Source organism: Microplitis mediator, chromosome 9 (assembly GCF_029852145.1).
Source record: "Microplitis mediator isolate UGA2020A chromosome 9, iyMicMedi2.1, whole genome shotgun sequence".
NCBI classification, from domain to species: Eukaryota; Metazoa; Arthropoda; class Insecta; order Hymenoptera; family Braconidae; genus Microplitis; species Microplitis mediator.
The window spans coordinates 12,702,002-12,721,635 of record NC_079977.1 but is presented as its reverse complement, the minus strand read 5'-3'; the positions used below and the strand labels follow the sequence as shown (position 1 = coordinate 12,721,635).

The following is a 19,634-nucleotide window of genomic DNA, read 5'->3' as shown; positions in this document are numbered from 1 at the left end:
GCCGGAAAAGTAAAAAGATCTCAAAATTTACTATAAATTTGACTTGAAGCTCAAATTACTTTTGAACAGTCAGATTTATCAAAAAATGATGAGACTTTTTTTGTAGAGCGTTCAATTGCCTACAAAAATATTTGTCGTGCATAAAAATCTGTTGATTGGCTTGTAGGCTAGAAAATTCTAAAAAATAAGTTTTTTCCCAGGTCAAAAAGTAGGACTGTTTTAAAATAAATGATAAATTCAAATATGATTTCTTTAATTCAAGTTTATAAATCGTAATTATTTTATGTAGCAATTTAGTCTGTTTTTGTCCGTACTAGTCATTATCCAGGCCAATATCAGACGTATTTTCGGATGATATTTAATCTGTTTTAAATCGGGTGTAGACTAAAAACAGACCTTTTTATGATAATTATTGGTCTGTGTTCAATTAGTTTTAAGGACAAAAACAAACGTTATTTACGATCATTTTTTATCTGTGTTCAATTGTTTTTATGGACAAAAACAGGACTTTTTATAAATATAAATAACAATAATAATAATAATAATTTATAAATTTATTTTAATTTTCTGGGTATTCGAAACATGCTAATGCGCTTCCGTAATAAGATGTCACACGGAGAAAAATTTTGGCTCGATACCTATATCAATTTTTACGATGCTGTCGACCAAACATGAAATAGGAAGCTAAGCATCCAAAAAATTTTTGTGCTCTTATAAAAAATGATTATGCTGTATCACAATACTTATTACGCGAGAGAAACTTATCGATAAGCTTTAATATCAATAACTTTCATACATTCATACATTCATACATTATAATAATTCAAACAATACAGTTTTCTAAAAAAAGCTGTTAAATTGTTTTATATAATCCTGAAAAATGCTATTGTTTTAACTTTTTATAAAATTGATTAAATTAAAAAGACAGATAAAATTCTATACTCGGATATTTTTGAAATTGCTGAATTCATGATCAACGAAATGCATATCTACCCGAATTTTAATAATTATTAATACTATCCGAATTGTTGTTTTCCGATGGAATCCGATTAAAACTGATTGAGAATCTTCTATCGGATTCAATCGGAAAATAATCGACAAAAAATGATTATTTTACGATTGAATCTAATTGAAATTTATTTATCGGAATAAATAGGATTCAATCGGAAAATAATTAAAAAATCGGTCTATCTGTTGACCCTGCGGGCCAGCCCTAAAACTTCCCGCTGTTTTCAAGCTTAAGAACCTCGAAAACATTATTGTGAATACATTTTCGAGCTCTTCGAGCTCGAAAATACGTTTTTATGCTGTTGTTCTCGAAAAAAAACATTTTTCACCATTTTTTCTCCATCGATATCTCTCAAACGAATAAACCGATTGAGACGGTTGAGGTGGCAGTCGACGAGTTTTATCAAGTTCTAAAGCTGATCAAATTTTTAATTCAATTTATCGAGTCGTTTTTGAGATATTTAAAAAAAAATAAAAATTTTTTTTTTTTTAATTCTTTCGACAACGGTTTCTCTTGAACGAATGAGCCGATTTCGATGTTTGAGGTGGCATTCGACGCGGCTTATAAAGCTCTAGAGCCCAGTCGATTTTGGAATCAATTCATCGAGCACATTAAAAGTAATAAAAAAACATTTTTGAAAAAATTTTATTATTGAAATATCTCTGAACGAGCCCTATCGATCAAGCTCAATTTCTCACAGCTTCAAGATATTAACAAGCCGCGTCGAATGACACCTTAAAGTTCAAAATCGGTTCATCCGTTCAAAAGATACAGGTATTTACATACGTACGTACGTACGTACATACGTACATACATACATTCATACATACATGCATACATACACTCGGACATCATCTTGAAATTAGTCAGAATAGCTTCCTAGGACCTCAAAACGTCGACATCTGATAAAAATTCGATTTTCGTAAATCGGGCCGAAACCAATAACTTCCCGAAATTTTGAAAATTTACAATTCTCTTAGCGGGAAGTTAAAAATAAATTATTATATTCTGATTGAATCCGATTAAAACCGATTGAAATATTTCAATCGGATTCAATCAGATTCAATTCGAAAAAAATCGAGAAATAAATTATTATTTTCCGATTGAATCCGATTAAAACTGATTGAAATATTTCAATCGGAAAATAATCGAAAATTTAAATTATCATTTTCCGATTGAATTTGATTGAAAGTCAATCGGAGACCCCGAACGCTCCCGAACATTTCTGATTGAAAATTTGTTTCCGATTGAAACTGATAGAATTCTGATTGAGCTTCAATCAGATTCAATCGGATTCAATCGGAGTTTTTAATCAGGAATATCTTTCTCACAATTAAGTATTTATTTGGCCATATCCAAATATACGATATCTTTGGCTCAAATAATTCTTAGTTGGCTCAAATAAATCATTTTTTCAGTGTGAATTTGATAGGCTAACTTAACCGGGAATTATGTTAAGTTTATTCTTTTATTAAAAGTTATAAAGAGGGAGACAGAAAGCCAACTTCCGGTGAAGTTGGCGGGTTGTTTTTTTTTAAATAGCCTCTATATACTACGAGAAGCTTCCATACCTTAATTTAATCTGCTTACCTAACCGGAAATCATGTTAAATTTATTTATTTATCAACAGGTATGCAGAGAGGGATGAAAAGTCAACTTTCGATAGAGTTGGCAAGTTTGTTTTGTTTCAAAGGCCTCAATACTACTAGAAGCTCTTATACCTAAATTTAAGCTGCTCTCATTACCAGATATTATTTAAAAAATTTTTATTTATCAACTTGTATGAAGAGGGAGATCAAAAGTCAACTTTCGGTCGAGTTAGCGGGTTGATGTTTTTTAAATGGCCTCCATAAACGACTAGAAGCTTCCATACCTAAATTTAAGGTAGTTCCAGCATGAAACCACTTTTCGACAGATTCGGCTGAAATTTTTTTTACAGGTTTAGAATAGCTTCATTTATGAATTCCCAAAATTTTTGACTGTTTAGATCGCGGGATATTTGAAGACAAAGTTCGCGATTTTGAGGGTCATTTCCCATTTAAAATATGTAAAATGTCCGGTCTCTCCATTTATTTTTTATTATATTAAAAAATTCTCTCGACAGAATTGGAAAAAAAGTAGGAGAGTGTTGAAAAATGTTTTTAGAATAAGTTAAAAAAATAAAAGTAGCACCTCACCGTTTTGTTATCGAGATATAATAATTAAAAAAAATAATTTTCGATCCATTTCCAACCTGCTCACTTAACAAATTATAGTGATCTGGCAACGCCGTGCGCAACGCTCTCTGAAATTGTGTAGAATAAAAAGTGGGAAATTCTAATTCTTCACGGTTTTAGTAAAATTCTGCGTAACTAAAATATTAAAATCACTATTTAAATTAGTTATAAATAAAAAAACGATTAACTACATAAATAAATATATTACTATTATTAGAAAGCGCAGTACTATTTGTATATACTGAAACCATAAACAAAAATACATAAACATTCAGAGCATTGTTGTCAGATCACTGAAACTAACAATATGTAATTGTATGAGTGAATGTCTGTGTGCCGAGGCTTATAAATTTTTGTCTATAGTAAATACTCTGACTATAGTATACCACGCTGGAACTACCTTAAAAGCTAAAATAAAATATATTTTATGCAATGGTTTAAATAATTAAAATTAATACGAATTTTCTCTAAAAGATACAAAATATTATTTATTTAAAAAAAAGATCGTTATTAACCTTAAATATGAAGCTATATGAAATCTTAAAGATAAAGATGTAATAATAACTATTAAATAAAGAAACTTTTGTGATGATAATAATCATATGATTTATGTCGTTTCATATTTCTTGCATCATTTAATGATTGAAAGTTATTTTAAAAGACAATTTTAAAATGGTACATGTAAAAATTATTTTTGTTCGACTTTAAAATGATTACCTATTCAAGCTAAAACTGAAATACCTCGGTAAATTTCGGTAATACAATGATCGATTTCTTCTATAGTTTTTATGTGAGAATAGATTATAATGGAAAATTTTCGTCCCAAACGCCTATATAGATGCAAATGACCAAATTCATGACGGTTTTTAATGTGACCGTAAATTTTGCATCAATTCTCCAAAAATGCTTTATTAAAAAATTCTGTCAAAAACGTCTATATAGATGCAAATGAGGAAGTTTGTGACCGTTTGAAACGTAACGGTCATTCCAGTACTACAGAATTTTTTTAAAATTATGTGACGGTCTCAAGACAGTCTTATGACCGTTTCCTGACCGAAAATAAAAATGACGGTCATTCCGCATCTCTAGTAATGATTACACAATTAAAGGAACAAAACTTGTTCTTTTAATTGTTTTGCAAAACTTTGAGCAATCGGCCCGGACAAACGGTTTAATGGATCAATCTGAAAATTTCCAGGGTTTTTAGGGATACATTAAGCTGTAAAATTACCTGGTTACATTGAACTTTCCATCGATATTTGCAAAGTAGCGATGAGTTGACTAGAAAACCAGAAAATGGCCAATATTTGTGGGTTTTTCAAATTGATATTAAGGATAAAAAAAATGTATTTTTTTTTTAAATCGAAACTGGAGCTTGTAGGGAATTTATATTAAGTTTCTCAAACTGCCTTTTAAATTACTGTGCGACTATTAGTTGCTGAGATATTGATAATCAAAGACAAAAGGATCCTTTTTCATTAGAAGACTAATATCTCAGCAGCAAATTGTCGTACAGAGAAACAAAAAAAAAGAAAAATTGTAGCTGAATAAATTTCCTAAACGAGCCATGAATTGGTTTATTCAAAAAAACCCCGGCTTCGTAGACCTAAAAAACAAAACTAAAAAATTTTGTCTCGACCTATTTCTTATGATTCCGCGATAACCGTGGCTCAGAAAATTATTTTGCTGGAAGATCTTCAAACTAGAGATTTCAAGCTTCAATTTGCTTCTTTGGTTATTTTGATACGATCATTTTTCACGAAAATTCAGCCTTCCAAGAATCACTAAAAAATTTATAAAATTTTTTTGTTCCTTTAATTTTTTGGATAAGTGTATATGGGGCATTCCACACTAGATCGGACGGTTTGACAAATTTTAATTTTTGATTTCCTCAATTTTTTTTTTATTTTTTTGTAACCATCAAAAGACTCTTTTTCCGAGATGTTGAGATTTATTTGATAACCGGTTCAAAAGATATCGAATTTTGAAAAACATCGGTTTTTTACGGTTTTTTGCTGATAACTTCTTAGGGAATGGTTCAAATCAAAATACTCACTGAATAAAAACTATCGTTTTTCTATGTACTTTTCGAAAAAAAAAAATACAAAAAAATTATTTCAACTGTTGTAATACGTGTTTTTTGATTTTTAAAATTTAAATTGCATTTTTAAAGTGAGTGCATATTTTAATTTTCTTTAAAATTTTTTACAGTAAACTACTACTCAAACCACAACTTTTTAGGCCGGTCTGGTCGTGGGTTCTCGATGGCTAGTATTTTTTTTTCGATTTTTGAAAATTAAAAAATAATTGTTTTTCTCTATTTTATCAAATTTTGTCACTGGTTTCTCTCGTTCAACGTATTTTGAAAAACTTCACGTATATTTTTTATTATTACGAGCATAGGAAATTGCTAATAATTAAAAAACTTTTATCCAAATAAAGAAAATATTTATTGCAGGAAGTTGTATTGAGAAATAATCATTAGTCTTTTTTAATTATTAACGATTTCCTATGCTTGTAATAATTAAAAAAATATGTGAAGTTTTTCAAAATAAGTTGAAGGGGAGAAACCGGTGATAAAATTTGTTAAAAAAAAAAAAAAAAAATTATTTTTCAATTTTTTAAAAATCGAAAAAAAATAGTAGTCATCGAAAACCCACTACCAGACCAGCCTAATAAGTGGTGGTTTGAGTAGTAGTTTACTGTAAAAAATCTTGAAAAAAATCAAATTATGCACTAACTTTAAAAAATGCATTTTAAATTTTAAAAATCAAAAAACACGTATTACAACAATTGAAATAATTTTTGACATGGAATTTGGTCCGATTTGGCGTGGAATTCCCTATATATTATAGACTGTATAATTTAAATATTTAAGATAAATGGTCGGATTAGATTTTTCTGGGTTTTCCTAATCCCTTTGCAAATTAGTTGGATCATAATGTTCGCACCCCCAGATTGCGTGAAAGGATATGTCTTTAGAATTTTAATTTTAGAAGTGAATTGATATAATAAGTTTATTGTAAAAGTATCATTTATAACTAGTATTATGATTATGTAAGCTAATTCAATTTTTATTTTTATTTCATTTAAAGATTAATTTTTGAGGGGGCGTGTTGGATTCTCTGTACAAAAATCAATCTTTATTCTTATATATATTTTATCTAATTATTTCTCTTTACTAAATATTCTGTTCGAAATATTATTTCGAACAGTGTTGCATTTAAGTCGTAGTATATATATTTAAGTTGAGTTCAAAATATGTATATTAGACTGGGCCAAAAAAATTGACTATTTTTTTTTTCATAGCTATATCGAAAATATTATTCAGAATGACAAAAAAAAAATTTCATGAAAGTTTGAGCCCTTAATATTAATTTCAAGAGGTCTATCATCGCTATTTTTAATTTTAATTCATAATTTGATGTTGTTTTACGTCAGAATTGCATAAACATTGAAGTAAAAAAAATTCATTTCCACTTATTCTTATGTAAAATTAAATTCCCTACAAAAAAGGTCTGATTGAAAATTTTCGTCAGACAAGCCGTTTCCGATTAATTAAGCTTAATAAATTGATATATTTTTTCGATTTAACATTTTTTACTTTTGAATTTTGTAACTGACGAATCAATAAATATCTAATAAAGACCATGACAGATTTTTGAAGGAAATTTAATGCTCTACAAAAAAGGTCTCTTAACATTTTTTGCTAAATTCACTCCTTCGAAAGTTATTCACGTTATTGAAATCGTTTTGACTCAAATTCAACCTTGAATAACTTTCGAAGGAGTGAATTTAGCAAAAAATGTTAAGAGACCTTTTTTGTAGAGCATTAAATTTTCTTCAAAAATATGTTATGGTTTTTATTAGATATTCATTGATTCGTCAGTTACAAAATTCAAAAGTAAAAATGTTAAATCGAAAAAATATATCAATTTATTAAGCTTAATTAATCGGAAACGGCTTGTCTGACGAAAATTTTCAATCAGACCTTTTTTGTAGGGAATTTAATTTTACATAAGAATAAGTGGAAATGAATTTTTTTTACTTTAATGTTTTAGCAATTCCGACGTAAAATATCAAATTATGAATTAAAATTAAAAATAGCGATGATCGACCTCTTGAAATTAATATTAAGAGCTCAAACTTTCATGAAATTTTTTTTTTGTCATTCTGAATAATATTTTCGATATAGCTATGAAAAAAAAAAATAGTCAATTTTTTTGGCCCAGTCTAATGTATATGTTTACTTCAGGAAAAGAAAGCTAGCATGGATCAAATTTTATGACCTTAGGTACTTGGGTCGACGAGAGATTGAGGCCTATGTTCCAAGTAAATGCAAGGCAGTATGTTTTTCTTCATTTACACACATATATATTAGGGTGGTCCTTATTTTGGACATTTTCGAATTTTTATGCTCCCAGAGGCTTATGTGGTTCGAAATAAATAAAAAAAAAATATTCTCCAAGTTTCAAGTCTCTATCTTAATATTAACCCGTGCCGCACAGCGATGTAAGTTTCCCGTTTGAATAACATGGGGTTTTTGGAATTAAACGATAAATTTTTTATTCCGGCCAAAGTAATTGTTCAAAAAATTGAAAACTCAGTAGACTTTATCCTTATAGTAGTAGCTACTCCTCAGAATTTTTACAGATTTTTAGCTATTATAATTTCGGAGGTACAGCAAGATGAAAAAGAAGAAAAAAAAATTTTTTTTATTTTTATCCAAAATTTTTTTAAAATAACAACAAATCACTCTGTATCCTTATCAGAAGTTCTTACTTTTTCTCATTCTCACACCCAAGTGGGTAAACGGTATATCCTGTTGAACTAATATAGTAATCAGGAATTTTGGCCGAGTTTTGCTCACGAACAAACGAATATTTTCAAAAAATTAAAGCGCACTTCGCTAAATGAGGCAGTATTGCATTACTTAAAAATTTTACCCAGTGGAAGAATTTTTTTCTCGATAAATAGGTCCTTTTTAAGACATAAATTCGATAGGTTGATTTTTTTGGGTTACACTACTGTACTAGATAAATTCCGTATAAGCACCTTATTAAATCAGTAGAATTGTCGTGTGAACCCTGTAGAAGTACCGTATTATTACGGTAGAAATAACGTAATAATACGGTAAAAATGCCGTATAAGCTCCGTATAAACGAAGTATAAACTCTGTAGGAATACCGTAATTAAATTTCACAATTATACCGTATAAATACGGTAAGACTACTTGCTATCGACTACGTTTATGCTCTTTTAATACAGTGTTTAAACCGTATCGTGAAAACAGTGAGGGTTTTACATTTTCACGGTCTTATTTTTGTCTAAATCGATGCGTTTCACCAAGAATAATGTTTCACAATACTTCAGAAGTTATTTAATTTTGAACTATTTTCAATTCTTTAAATTTTTGTAGTTCGAGTCAAAACAACTTTTTCAGCCTGAAGAAGTTAAAAAAAAATCGTTCTATTGGTTGACCCCGTGGGCCAGCCCTAAAACTTTCCGCTATTTTCGACCTCCTTGAGCTCGAAAACATTGTTGTGAACACATTTTGCTCTTCGAGCTCGAAAATCCTATTGCATGCAATTGTTTTTTATGAGCTTTTCAAGCCCTAACAAGTTACGTTCTATGCTAAATTTGAAAATTTAAGAATCGAAAATCATTAATGAAGAACGGTTTTTAAATTTTAATTCCCGATTACGTTCAATGAAATAAATGTATTGAGGCAGAAATTACTGTCAGTGATCGAAATCAAGATTTAAATAAGTTTTGACTCACGTCAGAGCAATAATGTATAAAATATCCGAGAAAAATATTAAAAACTGCACGGAAAGAATTTTCGTACACAAAAAAAACAGTTAACTTGAATCAAGGAAAATATTCTTGATTCAAGAAATTTTTTTTGATCTATTCGGAAAATAAAAATTTACTTGCCCCAAGTAAACAATTATCTTCAAATTTTTATCTTGAATCAAAATTTTTTTTCTCACGTCAACATATTTTTACGCTTAAATAAAAAAATTTTCACTTGTTTCAAGAGTTTATATTTCTTGAAGTAAGAGATATTTTTTTTGGAGCAAGATAAATTATTTTTTTGTAGCAATATTGCATTTTTTCGGTTAAAGGAAATAAAATTTCTCGGAACAAGTACTATTCTTTTTACGCAAGTATTTTTGTATTCTCCGACCAAGAAAACAAAATTTGCTTAAGCCAAGAGAAAAAATTTCTTGGGAGAAAAGATCGATATGGAGAAGGAGAAAGTCACCGCTGCTAGACAGCAGCAGCGGGAGTAGTTCGGAGCTCGCCACGAGATCGCGCCTACGACATGTAGTGTCCCTGGTGAGACATTTTTTTCAGAAGTGTTATATTCCAAATTTCATTACGATTTTGTTCGGGTAGTCTTCTGTCATTTGACAGAACTACAAGTACCCTTTTGAATTGTACTATAGTATATCCTATAATACATCATGATTCATGACTTTAATATTTAATATTAAAGTTACTTGAAATTCAAGTCTTGAATAATTTTGCTCAGAAAAAAAAACACAAAAAATTACGTTTCAAATAAAAACAAAAAATAAAAAAAATCCACACGTCAACCTTTTGGAGAGAGAATACATTTTTGACTGAGAAAAATTTAAGTCTTCATTAAAGAAGCAAACTTTTGGAGCAAGAAATTTTTTTTTTTTTGACCCAAGCAACTTTTATTTTCACTTAAGCAATTTATTTTTCGGAGCAAGAGAATTTTTTTCTTGGGCCAAGGGTTTTTTTTTTTTCAATCAAGACGTTTATTTTTTGGAGCAAGCAAATTTTTTTCTTGGGCCAAGAAATTTTTTTTTAGCCCAAGTTAACTTTTTTTCGTTCAAAACTTTGAGTTTTTGGAGTAAGAAATTTTTTTTCTTGGGGCAAGAAAAAGTTTTTTGGCCGAAGTTAAACTTGTTTTCGTTCAAAACGTTGATTTTTTGGCAAGAGATGACTTCTTTTCTGTAGCCAAGAATTTTTTTTCTTAAACCAAGAAATTTTCAATTTCGCTTCAAAAATAAATTTTTTTGGAGCAAGAGAATTTACTGTCTTGAACCAAAAAAAAGTTTTTGAATCAAGTGTTTTACTTTTATTAACTCAAGAAAGAAAATTCGGAAGACAATATTTTTCTTGAACCAAGTTAACTGTTTTTTCTGTGTATGAATATTGCCATGTTATTTATTCTAAAAATTACTCTAAATCGAGTAATCTTGGGCCATTACGACTTTTTACTTTCGAATTAGGAAATTTTACTCTTTCAGAGAGTAAAAATCAATCAGATTAATTTTTACTCACAATTGCGAGTAAAAATTACCCCTAGCGGCTGTCTAAATAAATTCTCTCTAATTCAATTTTTACTCGTAGGTTATGATAAAAAGTTGATTATTCAATTTATAATATTTATATTGAATTACAATAAAAATTACAATTAATAGGCTGAAATTTCTATAAAAAATCTAAAAACCATCTAATTGCCTTAGAATATGACTTAAAATAAATAGTTTGAAAAAGAATAAAAAAATAATATTACTCTTATTGTGTTGAAAAATAAAAAATACAAATTTTGTTTTTTTTTTAAATAAATATTAAGTTATAGAGAGATACAGTGATCGTCTTTTTTTCCAAGCCTACGTTTGTGTGCGTAACATGTAAGTTGTCGCGAGCAAAATAAAAGACATTTAATTGAAGCCGATATTAACCGAAGATTAACGGAGACTACTGAAATATTACTCTACAGTTTAGAGTAAAAATTACTCTCATAGATAAGAAAATTTATTCGAGTTATAAGCAGTTTTTCATCAAACAGTTAATGGGTTTAAAAGAATGGTATATTGGGGAGTAAAAATGAATAGATTAAGATGAGATATTCACAATAATCGATTAAATATAAGACTTTTAAAAAATTACTCAGTAGTAGAGTAAAACATAGTCTAGCAAAGTTAATATTTAAACAAAAAATATTAAATTTAAAACAAAAAATACCAATTTTTGCAACAGCCCAGGATTACTCGAAATTAGAGAGTAATTTTTATCGGAAAATTCTTTCCGTGTGTGTTTTTTCAATTTTTTTGTTGATAATATGATTTAAACTAAAGAACAAGTTAGATGACATTATATGATAATCAAAAGAGACTATAAAGAAGAAAAGTTTGGATGATTTCAGATACATTTTAGTACATTATATTATGATTTATCCGGAAAAAATAACACAAAATGTTATTTTTTTTACTTTTCAACACCGATAGATTTTGAACTAATTAACCGATTTCGACGTCTGAGGTGGCAACCGGCGCGTTTTCTTGAATTCCAGAGCTGATTTAAATTTGAAATCGATCGGGTCATTTGTTTCGAAAATGTTTGGAAAAAACCGTTTTTCACCATTTCTTTCCCCAACGATATCGCTCGAACGCATTAACCGATTGAAATGGTTGAGGCGGCGATCGACGCGTTATATTAAGTTCTAGAGCTAATTAAATTTTGAAGTCGATCGTTCAAGTCGTTTCTGAAAAATAAAAAAAAAAAATAAAAAAAACAATTTTTTTTTTTCATTATTGGCAAATATTTTCGGGTCTACTTGATCAAATGATCTGAAATTTTTAGGAAAGTTGATGGCCAACAAGCTCTTTCGATTGTCACCTTAACCATCCAAATCGGTTCATTAGTTAAAAAGTTATAGACCATTCACACACATACACAAACACACACATACACACACATTTACATACACACACATACATACATACAGACACTCGGACATCATTCGGAAAATAGTCAGAATAGCTTCCTAGGACCTCAAAACGTCGACATCTGATGAAAACTCGATTTTCGAAAATCGGAGTGAAAACAATAACTTTCCGATATTTTCGAAAATCATCGATTTCCTTTGCGGGAAATTAAAAAACAAATCTAGTAATAGTATATTACACATCAAGAAAGAGAGGTATGAAATTATAACCCGCATGATAAGTGATGCCTGAACCAAAGGTGAGGGTGGTTAAAATGCAAAATGAGGATGTACTACCTTCAACCCGTGGTGTGTACTATTTTTCACTTGATCTAAACCTAAAAGTTCAAATTTTTTCACCTGTTTGCAGAAAGAATGGCGCATGCGCTGATCTTCGTTGTTTGTTTTCTTTTAAGCGAGAAGTGAGACTTTCTTTTCGCTAAACGGGACAGGAATTTAAACTTCTGGTGCATTTATAGGAAAAATAATTATGTAATTTACGTTAAATTATTTATCACAATAATCATCAGCTGTAATGAAAGAAAATAAGAACATATATTTACGCTGAATTTGTTAACTGTCAAATTTTCTGAATTTCTTGTCCCTCTCTGATTCATCTAGAGTTGAAATATTTGGTTTATGACAAGCTTAGTTACATGGGAAAAAGGACCTTCAAATAACAGATCTGTAATTGAGATAAACGGTTTTTAACTTCCCTATAAGAAAATTGACAATTTTAAGACATTGGGAAGTTATACTGATTTCAGTCCAATTTTCAAGAGTCAAGTTTCTTAGTACGTGTTTGCATGAACATTGTATGTATCATAACACTTTAATGTTTGAAACTATCATCATTTAATCATGTTATCGATTTGAAGAGATTTTCCAATATTGATGTTATCATTTTATGAGTAAATATTTTCTATATAAAAATTTTGACATTTAAGTTTTACAGAATAGATGTAGTGATGTCTTGTATTAAAAAAAAAAAAAAAAAAAAAAAAAAAAACTGCCGGATAAAAATTTAGCTTAAATCAAAGAACCTAACCAATTCGAATCGTTAGTTGTCTTAGCTATATTTTTTTACGAGTAATGTCACGTATCTGCTTCCTTTAAGGTTATAATTGTCTTTGTTACTTGAAGTTCATTGCTTCCATTATTGAAGCTTGTAATTAAATCAACACAACTTATATTGAATCTAACCCAAATAGTTAACATCATAATTCACAAGTACTCCAATTTGATGATATTTGGGATGATCTGCAATATTTGTTCAGGATTTTATAATATGAGATAAAAAAAAAACTAAGTGAATAAATAACATACATGCTGTCTTAATACACATATACCAATTATTTCAATGTTTAAAGCTTTGTAACTGTTTGAATGAACAGTCTTATTCACTAAACTAAAACCAATAACTAATAGAAAAATAACAAAAGTGTTGTCATAGTTATCGATTGAATGAGAATGTCATTTTATAGATTTAATTCATTCTTCCATAGAGCTCCAAATCCGGTAAAAGTGAAGCCCTCATTGAAAACAGGGGTTGTTCTATGCGCAAAAGAAAATAAATTGCATTGATAGCACGTGGATTTCCGAATTTCGTAATTTTGTTATTATCATTGTTGTTGTTGTTATTATGATGATAATTATTGTCGTTATTATTATTGTTATTAATAATATTATAACAATAATAATAATAATAATAATAATAATAATAATTATTATTATTATTATTATTATTATTATTATTATTATTATTGTTGTTATTATTATTATTATTATTAATATTATTATTATTATTGTTATTATTACTTGTATGATTCACCTACGTTTAAATGATTCAGGTCACAATTACACCTATGTATTTTTGATATTCGATGATCACGTGAAATAATAAACTTGGATATTAATCAATGTCACTCACGTATTATTTTAATCAACGATAAATATAAAATTGTCCCAACAAGAGAGTGTCCCTCGGGTGTTTTCGGTTTTTACTCCCACTATAGGTGTTCTATGTACTAATTATTCTCTCACTTTTCATTACGCATGCGCAGTTTATAAAAATTCGCTAGTAGGAGCGATTTCCGAGGTTCATTCTCTCTCTGGGACAAGTTAGCTATCATACATTTTACGTTTATGTAAAAGCCACCGACTGATCTATCTATTACTAACTACTACTACTAAGATAGTGAACGGGGCGTGGCTTACTCAACGAATATAAACGAAACACTTCGAATATTTCCGAAGATACCGCATACTTCGAATGTCATCATCAAAAGTCTCGAAAATTTGAAAAATTAAATAAAATACATTCGGTCAGATCTAAACCAGTTTTTTTCATTAACTATTGCGATAATTTATTCGAACATCTTATTGGCTTCCCTATCATTCTTAAGCTCCACTCACTTAGCACCTTCTTATGAACGCTTCGATTTATTCTAATGCAATCATTTGGAAGCACTTGCCGAATAATGTTGGTTTATTAAAATCGTTTGTCGTTTATTTATTTATAAAAAAAAAAAAAGAATGTCAACCTATAATTTTTTTTATTTAACCTCATAACTAAAAATTTTTTTGATTTAAACTCATAAGTAAAAAAATGCTTTACAATTTTTCAAGTCAAATTAACAATAAATTGGTGTAAAAATTTGCCCGATAATTGACGAAAATTTGTTTCTAGTCAACTTTTGAAGAGAATTTTCATTCTAATTCGGGCGGTAAATTTACGTCTAATTGTATAGCAAGTTGTTGATAAATTGTCGTCAAAAACGGAAAAATCCGAAGTTGACGGACATTTGACGAAAAATTCAAGGAAACTTTTGTAAGTAAACTTTTGCTAAGGCAAACTGTGCTATTAGGGTCCTCAATGGCTTCAGGTGCCTTCACCTGCTAATTAATTGGTGAACTTTAAAACACATGAATAGGCGCACGTTTAACATCCATTTGGAATTTATATATTAAAATCTTACAACATTTATAGCATCTTATAAATAATTAGTCAATAATCTAAATAATAATTTGTTGTAGCACATACTTATTAAATTATATATTTAGATTATAAGTTAAAATAAATAGATTACTGAAACTTTATGTTTTATTCAGAAAAATATAAACAGTTTGAGTGGTCTTGGAACTTGCAACGTTTCCTGTCATCCAGTACCTAAAACTTGAACAAAACGCACGTGTGCGAAAATAATGAATAGGCCCTTGTTCTAGTCAATAGTAAATATAGTTATAAACAAATGCGTATTCTATAAACAAATAAGGAAAGGAAATATACAATAAAGAAATGTTACTTATAATTGAAAATCATATCACAGGAACCTAAGGCTGGGCCGTACCTAAACAAATCTCGAATTTAAGATTTCTAATTATGTTTTGAATGTTTATGAGACTCGAATGATAAAAATTTTCCGAGGAAGTTCGTCTTCTGCTTTTTGTTGAAAGATAAAAAAATCACCGTAATATAATAATTATTTAATAAAAAATTACAAATCTTAAAGTCGTGTTTTCGTTAGGTGCGGCCCAGCCTTAACTATTGTTGTTAATATATATATATATATATATATATATATATATATATATATATATATATATGTATATATATATATATATATATATATATATATATATATATATATATATATATTAGGGTGGTCCGTTTGGAACGACTTTTTTTTTTTTCGCTCCCACTGAAAAATATTGTTGTAGACATTGAAAAAAAAAAGTCTCTGAAAGTTTTAGCTCTTAATTTTAATTCTAAGTACTTTACATTTGATTTTGAAATATTCCCATTTAAAATACATGGGAAAGTTGGGATTTTTTTTTTAATTCTCTATAACTCAGCCGCATTTTAAGTTATCGGGTCGCCGTTTGCGGCATTTTTTAGGTAATTTGATACTCTTCAAAAGTTTCCTTAATAGTTTTACTCTGACTTTAATTGTTTTTTCTGTATCGGTTCTGAAAATAATTTTTTCAATAATAATTTGGGTTTTTAGTTGATATTAACTAAATAACGAAATTTACAGAAAAAGTGCAGATAACGATTTTTTAGGAAATTTTATTCGCTACAAAAAAGGTCCTCTTAGTTAAGTAGCTTAAGATTTAAAATTGAAATGAAATAGCATTTGGTGGAATTTTTTGAAAAATATTTTATTTACAAAATTACTGAAATCCCTATATCACGTGAACGAAGAACTTGAGCCACTCAACTAAAAGGACCTTTTTTGTAGCGAATAAAATTTCCTAAAAAATCGTTATCTGCACTTTTTCTGTAAATTTCGTTATTTAGTTAATATCAACTAAAAACCCAAATTTTTATTAAAAAAATTATGTTCAGAACCAATACAGAAAAAACAATTAGAGTCCGAGTAAAACTATTAAGGAGACTTTTGAAGAGTATCAAATTACCTAAAAAATGCCGCAAACGGCGACCCGATAACTTAAAATGCGGCTGAGTTATAGGGAATTAAAAAAAAAATCCCAACTTTCCTATGTATTTTAAATGGGAAAACTTCAAAATCAAATGTAAAGTACTTAGAATTAAAATTAAGAGCTAAAACTTTCAGAGAATTTTTTTTTCAATGGGCGTGTTTGGCCGAAGTAAGTACTTACTAAATTTAGTAAGATTTTGTATAGTAAAAGCATATTTACTATACCAAATCTGACTAAGTCCTTACTAAATTTAGTAAGTACTTACTTCGGCCAAACACGCCCAATGTCTACAACAATATTTTTCAGTGGGAGCGAAAAAAAAAAAAATAGTCGTTCCAAACGGACCACCCTAATATATATACAATCAGCGGCGGGTATTCATACCGTACCCGGTTACAAGCGTGCCTTGCACATCTCTACTATTATCACTCTACCAACATACAACTCTCTTAAATAGATTTCTATGCGAAAATATCAATACTAAATATATTTATGTTGCAAAATAATTCTATGTAAAATTATCTCTATGTAAACTTATTCTATTAAGTATAAATATATGCGAAAATAATTCATGTCCAAAATATCTCTATATTATATATCTCTATGAAAATTAAGTCTACAAAATTTACTATAATATGACAGAATTAGGTGTTAACATATTTATGTTATGGAATTTCTCCATAACTATACAACTCTCCTTAATATTTCTCTATTCTGCATATCTCTATAACACAACAATTCTATGAAAAAATTTTTCTATTTAAAAATTTTTCTATGTTAACAAAAGTCAGTTTCATCACATCTCTCATCAAAAAAAAAACTAAGTTTTACGAATGATTTTGTGTCTTACCACCAGCAATCGCGTGGCGCTACCATAAAATTCCAACAACAATACAATAATAATGATAATGATTTAAGTAATTATAATTTTTTCTTTTTAAATGTCATTAAATTTGAATCCTGACTTTGTCAGTATTTTATTATAATTTCATTTGAATCCTGACTTTGTCAGTATTTTATTATAATTTCATTTGAATCCTGACTTTGTCAGTATTTTATTATAATTTCAAATTTAATGACATTTAAAAAGAAAAAATTATAATTACTTAAATCATTATCATTATTATTGTATTGTTGTTGGAATTTTATGGTAGCGCCATGCGATTGCTGGTGGTAAAACACAAAATCATTCGTAAAACTTAGTTTTTTTTTTTTGTGAGAGATGTGATGAAACTGACTTTTGTCAACATAGAAAAATTTTTAAATAGAAAAATTTTTTCATAGAATTGTTGTGTTGTAGAGATATGCAGAATAGAGAAATATTAAGGAGAGTTGTATAGTTATGGAGAAATTCCATAATATAAATATGTTAACACCTAATTCTGTCATATTATAGTAAATTTTGTAGAGACTTAATTTTCATAGAAATATATAATATATAGATATTTTGGACATGAATTATTTTCGCATATATTTATACTTAATAGAATAAGTTTACATAGAGATAATTTTACATAGAATTATTTTGCAACATAAATATATTTAGTATTGATATTTTCGCATAGAAATCTACTTAAGAGAGTTGTATGTTGGTAGAGTGATAATAGTAGAGATGTGCAAGGCACGCTTGTAACCGGGTACGGTATGAATACCCGCCGCTGATTGTATATATATATATATATATTCTTATATATCCACATTCTTTACCAAATACTTTTTACTAATACTAATTCGAGACATAAACTTACATATTTACGTTCTTTACTTTACCCATTCTATGACTTTACTTATTACTTATATTATTTACATTCTATTTTCCTGTATTTGGATACAATCTTTCAGTTAAATATTCTAGACTATCAGAGGTGTATTATTTTATAATTATTCTATATTTAATTAATTGATACGATTGACATTATCATTTATCGTGAAACATCATTATAGTTATTCTAATGTTATATTTCTATATTTCTATTAATTTATTTATTATACGAGTCACTCTTTATTTAATATGTATATATATTAACAATAATAATTGAGTTCTTGTGATATGGTTTTCATTTATAAGTAACATTTATTTATTAAATATCCCTGATTAAAAAAATGTATTTGACAGGATTAAAAAGGATTAAAATTTTAATACTTTCAAATCCTGCTAAATACTGTAAATCCTTTTTCAAAATTCACGATTAATCATATTAAATACTTTTTAATACTAAAATAATCAAAAGGAGTAGAAGGGTTTGAAAGGATTTAACTAGCATTTGAAATTTCTAGTTCTATTGAATACTTTTTGATCGATCAAGATCAGGATCCTGAAATAATGTTTTTATTTCGTTATCTTTTTAGGATATAAAAGGATTCAACCAGTATATAAAATTTTTAATGCTATCGAATACTTTTTAATCCTGAAATAAAGTTTTTATTTCAATATCTTTTTAGGATATAAAAGGATTCAACTAGCATTTGAAATTTCTAATGCTACCGAATACTTTTTAATCCCGAAATAATTTTTATATTTCGTTATCTTTTTAGGATTTAAATGAATTCAACCAGTATTTGAAAATTCTAATGCTATTGAATACTTTTTAATCCTGAAATAATATTTTTATTTCGTTATCTTTTTAGGATATAGAAGGATTCAACCAGTATTTAAAATTTTTAATGCTATTGAATATTTTTTAATCCTGAAATAATGTTTTTATTTCGTTATCTTTTTAGGATATAAAAGGATTCAACTAGCATTTAAAATTTCTAATGCTACCGAATACTTTTTAATCCTGAAATAATTTTTTTATTTAATTATCTTTTTACGATATAGAAGGATTTAACCAGTGTTTGAAATTTCTAATGCTACCAAATACTTTTTAATCCTGAAATAATGTCTTCATTCCGTTATGTTTTGAGGATATAAACGGATTTAACCAGTATTTGAAATTTTTAATGCTATTGAATACTTTTTAATCTTGAAATCATGTTTTCATTCCGTTATCTTTTTAGGATATAAACGAATTTAATCAGTATTTGAAATTTCTAATGCTACCAAATACTTTTTAATCCTGAAATAATATTTTTATTTCATAACCTTTTTAGGATATAGAAGGATTGAACCAGTATTTAAAATTTCTTATGCTACCGAATACTTTTTAATCCTGAAATAATTTTTATATTTCGTTATCTTTTTAGGATTAAAAAGTATTTAAAAGTATTTAACAGT

General features: G+C 28.1%; 1 protein-coding gene across 5 annotated transcripts in view; it reads right to left on the bottom strand.

Moving 5' to 3' along the window:
• Positions 1 to 14,024, bottom strand: part of LOC130674844 (protein kinase C and casein kinase substrate in neurons protein 2) — a 139,886-nt gene extending 125,862 nt beyond the window's left edge. The window contains exon 1 of one of the 5 annotated variants that reach the window (XM_057480273.1): positions 13,810 to 14,024. The gene's annotated coding sequence lies outside the window, so the exon portion shown is untranslated. Of the gene's footprint in view, positions 1 to 13,792 lie in introns of all 5 variants that reach the window. The other 4 variants (XM_057480270.1, XM_057480271.1, XM_057480269.1 and 1 more) reach the window with 4 other exon arrangements.
• Positions 14,025 to 19,634: the final 5,610 nt, after the last annotated feature.